Genomic DNA, 6599 nt, shown 5'->3' on the forward strand with positions numbered 1-6599 from the left:
CACACACACACACACACACACACACACACACACATTGTGGTGGTTCCAGCTGCAGGCTGGCAGGCCCCTGGGTGGCCTCCTCACTCCACAGGGTGCTGCATGGCAGCAAGCAGTGGCTAAGGCCTGCTTGTGCTGTGCACTGGAGGGAGGTCTGTGGGTGGCATGGCAGAATGCAGGTCTCTCTGTCTTCCTCCTCCTGTCCTGTGTGCTGCCTAGTTTGATTTGATTTGATTTTTATGTGTTCTAGGCATAAAACAGTTTTGGCCACCAAGCCAAGCATGGAGCTAGGATGAACAAAGGCCTGACATCTGCTCTGCCCCTGACTGATAATAAGGACACATTCAACAAAGTGTCACTTTGCCCACTGCCAGGGGGTGATTACTCTTTTCTTAACTAATGTAAAGAGCAATATAAATTGTGCATAAGACTGAACATGTAAAATAGAATAACAATACTCCTGAAAACAGAAGTAAGTCCTGACATTTGTAACCACAAGGATGACATTATGGGTGAACAAGGGTGACACTGTGCCAAGTGAAACAAACTGGACAGAAAAAAGAAAAACAACACACGATCTCACCTATTTGTGGGATCTAAAAACAAAATTAAAATATATAGCAACAAATGAATGGTGTGTACCTAGGACATAGCAGAGAGGAAAAGAGAAGGGATGGTGTCTTGGAGTTTCTATTGCTATGAAGAAACACCATGACCACAGCAGCTCTTGTAAAGAAAGGCATTTAACTGGGGCTGGCTTACAGGTTCAGCGGTTTACTCAGTCCATTATCATCATGGTGGAAAGCATGGTGGTGTACAGGCAGAAACGGTGCTGAAAACGGAGCAGAGAGTTCTACAACTGCATTAGCAGGCAGAAGGAAGAGAGAGAGAGAGAGAGAGAGAGAGAGAGGCTGGGTCCGGCTTGGTTATCTGAAACCTCAAAGCCGACCCTCAGTGACACACTTCCTCCAACGAGACTCCATTTCCTAATCCTTTCAAAAAGTGCCATTTCCTGTGAGCCGATGGAGCAGCATTTTTACCTAAACTACCATAGATGGGCCAAAGGGTATGAAGTTGCAGTTATATAGGTGCCTTAGTTGGGTAGGGTTTTACTGCTATGAACAGACACCATGGCCAAAGCAACTCTTATAAGGGCAACATTTAATTGGGGCTGGCTTACAGATTCAGAGGTTCAGTCCATTATCATCCAGGCAGAATCCAGGCAGGCATGGTGCAGGAAGAGCTTTGAGTTCTACATCTTCATGTGGAGGCTGCTAGCAGAATATTGGTTTCCAGGCGGCAAGGATGAGGGTCTTAAAGCATACACCCACAGTGACATACCTACCAAAACAAGGCCACATCTACTGCAACAGGGCCTTCTAATAGTACCACTGGGCCAAGCATATACAAACCATCACAATAGGATTAGTGTAAAGAGGTTATTATAACATAATGGCATAATATATGGCATAAGAAGGGCACCTGGGTTCAAGTTTCATTGTAGAGCCATAGAAATAAAAACAGCATGAGCCTGGCACAAAAAGACATATGTAGATCAACGGAATGAAACAGAAACCTAGTCATAAATCTGTGCCGCTAAAATCACATGATTTTTGACAAAGATGCCACATGGGCTCACTATAGAAAAGACACTTCTTTAACAAATGATGCTGGGGAAACCTGATATTCACATGGAAACGAATGAAACTAGATCAGTAACTCTCACCTTGCACAAAAGTCAACTCCAAATGGACCAAAATCCTTAATGTAAGACCTTAAACTTACCTCTGACAGAATTAATAGAATACGCAAAGAACTCAAAAGATTAAAGAAGAAAACAGTCTATTAAAATGAAATAAGGGACTGAGCAGCATTTTCCAATGAAGAAATATGAATGAGCATCAAAGAAATGCAATTCTAACGATGTGGTCCCATTTTACACCTGTCGGAGAGCCATCATCAGGAAGACAAACGGCAGCCCTGGAAAGCTTACGTGGAGAGAGTCTAAATGCAGCCACTCTGGAAGTCAGTGTGGACAGTCCTTAAAAGTCTAGAACCACCATAGGATCAGCTATACCACTCCAAAGGACTGTACATTGTACTGAAGAAATACCCATGCTTCCCTGTGTGATCGAAGCAGTTCTATTCACAATAGAAAGGAAATGGAATCAGCCTAGATGCCCATCCACAGATAAGTAGATAATGAAAATGTACAAATCCACGATGAAATTCTATTTAACAGAGATAATGAAATTATGCAATTTTCAGGAAAATTGATGGAACTGGAAAGTATTATATTAAGTGAAGTAAGCCAGGCTCAGACAAACACAAGTTGTCTCTCATCTCTGGCTCTTTGCATCTGACTTTTATGTGTGCATATCTAGTAGGAGTGAGTTTTTTTGGTAGAGCCCAGAAAACTAGAAAGGACCCCCATGAAAGGTACAGGGAAGAAACATTGAAAGGGAGGGGTGGGGTGGGGAGAGTAATAGAACATAGCAGTATAAGAATGAAAGTGGGGTTACCGGGGGCTTAGGGGTATGGGACCAGGGAGATGAGGAAGATGAGGGGTACAGGAGAGTCAAGCAATATCTGGTAGTAAGTACTATAATGTCATAAAGAAATCTACTTCTCTGCATGCTAAACAACAACAACAAAAGGAAAAGGTGGAACCAGCGACTCACCTCCTAGGTCTCTAAAGGTAAATGTTGTTCTGTTTCCTCATTTACAGATGGAGGATAAAATGATAAAACAGTAAATAATGTTTTTAAATTTAAAAATAATATGCCTCACCCGTGACCTCTACCTTTGCTTTCACATAAGCCTTTTCTTGAAAATACAGATTCAAGATGGCGTGTCTGTGCCACCTTGGATCTTGTAGGGCGAGTTTGGGACTCAACCCCCTGCCAACTCTTTAGGGATACATAACAAGAATGAGGATAGATACAGAGGCACATTCTATATTCATTTTATGTATGAAACCTCTTAAACGTCAGTATTAACTCACTACACATGGTAACCATCCTGTCTTAACAAGCATGGTAATGTTAATTATATGGCTTTAGATAGGCAACTTTTTTAGTCCTCAGCTTTTGCATGAGAAAAATAAAAGAAATGATAGCACATAAGGCTGGATAAATACTAGTAAGACAGTGAATAAATTGACTCATATTCTACTATGCATTTCTGTGGCATGAATTATCTCATATACAACTAATAAAGCTATGACCAATGAATAACCAAGAAGCTGGAAACATGTGGATGTCACCTTAAGAATGACATCTGAGGTTGTCCTCTAGCCTTCACCTGTACATGTGTACTCACACACACAGATCACACACAAACACACACGTAAAGCTATATATAGTAGTTAAAACAGTGCAATCTGAGCCATAACAATTGTGTTAGCCATCTGATGGTGGAACATGCCTTTAATCCCAGCACTTGAGAGGCAGAGGCAGGCAGATCTATGAGTTTGAGGCCAACCTGGTCTACAGAGTGAGTTCCGGGACAGTCAGGGTTGCACAGAGCAACACTGTCTCAAAAACAAAAACAAAAACAAAAACAAAAAACAAACAAAACATCACTTGTATGTGCTATAGGTACAATGTGCTTAACAATAATGCCCCCCACAGGGAGGAGAAATTTGCATAAGAGTAACATTTCTGTCATTTCTCTCACTGAAATTAAGTTAATGTAAATCTGAAGCTGATACTGACAAAGTAAGATGGGTATGGAGATCTCTAGAGCAACTACTAAGGAAATAACAATGAAAAGAAAGACAGAAAAAAACATTACCAAAATTAAAATCAGTGAACCGTTAACCTTTCCAGTGTATTCCTGTTATTATAGCTAGTTTTAGCCTTGACACAGAGGCACCTAGGAAGAAGAAACCCAACTGAAAAACTGTCTAGATCAAACTAGCCAGTTGCCATGTTTGCAATACATTTCTTAATATCTAACTGATGTAGAAGGACCCAGGCCATGGTGTGAAGTTCTATCCCTAAGCAGGTGGGCCTGACTTGTTTAAGAAAGACAGCTAAGTCTGAACCACAGGGCAGGCCAGTAAGCAGAGTTCCCCCAGGGTCTCTGCTTCGGTTCCTGCCTCCAGGTTCTTGCTTTGGCTTTCCTCAATGACGATACTCACTTAAAAGTATGAAGACTGTCTCAAAAAAAACAAAAACAAAAAGCCAAAAGTATGAAAGAAACCCTTTCCTCCCCAAGTTGTCTTATCGGGCAGAGTGTTTTATCACCACAACACAAAAGCAAGCTAGCACACTTTCAAAGCTGATGTTGGAATTTAAACCCTACTGTGTCGAACTAAGAGGTGGGATGTATTTTTAAATGAGTTAGTGTCTTATTAAAGGACTAGAAGAAACTAGCATAGACCTTTTTGTTCATTTGTGTTCTTGTCACGTGAGAGTAGAGTGCCCTCTACAAGAAGCAGCAACAAGACATTGCTAAAAACAAAAGAGTGACTTGATCTACAGTTAATGGTTCCCCTGGGAGAGAGAGAAATTTTCTTCAGTAGTATTGTTACTGATAACTGCCTGCGCTCCTGTAAGCAGTGGTAATTAAACTCATTGGTTCACACACACACACACACACACGCACACACACACACACACACTGGGAGAGAGAGACAGAGAGACAGAGAGAGAGGGAGAGGTTTAAGTAGAAGGAGAGCTTTCTGGGAAGAGGGAGAAGAGGAGCAGGAGTGGGACAAGAGAGCAATGATAGATGAATCTGATGTTAAATGAGAATATATCATATGCATTATCAAAATGAACCTCTATATACATACACATATGTATATGTATATATATGCACATATATATGTTAACAAATCACTTTTAATAGTGGGAGGCAAAATTATTTAGGCAAGCAGTGAAGAAATGTGTGGACACTCATGTGCCTACGGAAATACTAAGGCCTTGGTTGTTGGATCTGCTGACTGGTGACTCCATTTAACACAAGAAAGTGGAAGCTGAACAGGTGCAGGAAATCTTCCTCCTACACTAAAACCAAGTGTGACTGTGGTGGGCATCACAAAAGGTTTAGAAGGGATCAGACATTTAAAAAAAAAAAAGCTAGAAATACCAGCAAGATGGTTGAGCTGCATATTTTAGCTCAGAACAACTTGTTCTAGGGCCCTGACTGTGAAATGAGTCACAAACTTGAAGGCTGTCCGTGTGACTACAATGTCAGCATTTCCATTCCAGACAAGAATCAGTGTTGATACTGACAACTAGAGCAGGGACTGAAGCCACCATCACCCATAGCAACAGCCAGCTCACCTGCTGGTGTGGAATGCCCAGATCAGCGACAGTACAAATGAATTGACTCTGATCCTGAGCTGTGACTTGGTCAGCCTGGGGGGAGAGGGAGAAATTGCTGGGGTCCAAACAGTTAACAAAGAACTTCAAAAGAAGACTCAACCAAGCAATCAACAACCAACAGCAATCAAGTTTATCTGGGAATACTAAACCCATTCCAGTGACAGAGTTGCTCTGATTGGCTGGATTGGTTGGAGAGTGTATCCTCATCTTCAACCTGAGCTGTCCATCAAAGGGAAATCACAGCTTTGTGAACCCAGTTTTCAGGATTAAACTATTATGGCACTTTTGCAAAGATGTTTTATGACTACCATGGGTATCCATAGGGTTTTCCACAGGGGAACAAATGTCTTTGGTAGGAAGCTATCTATCTAGTTGAAGTAAGCATGCCATGCTTCTCCCTAGCAGAGATTGAGCCCACATCAAAGACCATCCCCTCCTCCTGGTCAAGGTGTCCAGGATAGAAAAAGAGTATTAGCTCTTTCCCCATAACCACTACCATAAGGAGGTCATATGACCCATGCTGAAGAGGAAGCCATGGAGGTCATCATGATGTCATGGCTGGTGTTCATGCTGATCAGGTTGAAACTCTGCAATGTACACATAGAGGCCCTGAGCATGGCAGGTGGCTTAAGAACTACAAAACGGCTTCACTATACCTTCTGTTTATCAGATAAGACACTATAGTTGTTTGCCAACAAGGCTAGGGTACAAATGTAGTGTTCAAATTTTGAAGCAACAGTAGGAGTGGAATTTTACTTTTTGATCATTGCTGGTGGATTTTCACAAAGCTTCCCCTCAGAATTTCACTGGGACCCTGAACAAAGAGCTATAGGTAACTAAGGAAGCCTGAGTGAGAGTCGTAGTCATTCCTAGAGCTAAAACACCTAACTGGTTATCCAACACCAACTGCTCAGCCCTGAAATCAAATATGTACAAGTAATGCTAATATGACCTGAAAAGTCATATTTATATATTTATATGAGAATGTGTGGATGCGTGTAAAGCAATAATAATGAGGCTATGAATTTGAGAGACAAACAGGGTACATGGGAAGGGTTGGAGAGAAGAAAAGAAAAGAAGAAATCAAACAATTAGGTTTTCATTTCAAATTTGTTTTTAATAATAGTAAAAATTCTCCTCACATTGCCAAGATCTTACTTTATGGTTACTGAAAATATCTGGACTAGGAAAGATGAAATGGGGAAAGTAGCAATAGTTCACATTTACTTGGTATATGTTTGAAGCACTGTGAAGAATGTATTTTGT

The 6599-nt window shown here is 41.2% G+C and overlaps 1 non-coding gene across 1 annotated transcript; it reads right to left on the minus strand.

Annotated features, from left to right (window-relative positions):
* Positions 1-234: 234 nt before the first annotated feature.
* On the minus strand, positions 235-376 carry LOC115029972 (small nucleolar RNA SNORA48). The gene has a single exon (XR_003835524.1). It is a non-coding gene; the product is annotated as a small nucleolar RNA SNORA48 (small nucleolar RNA).
* Positions 377-6599: the final 6223 nt, after the last annotated feature.

This window comes from Mus caroli, unplaced genomic scaffold (assembly GCF_978045245.1).
Source record: "Mus caroli unplaced genomic scaffold, Mus_caroli_1 scaffold_19, whole genome shotgun sequence".
NCBI lineage: Eukaryota > Metazoa > Chordata > Mammalia > Rodentia > Muridae > Mus > Mus caroli.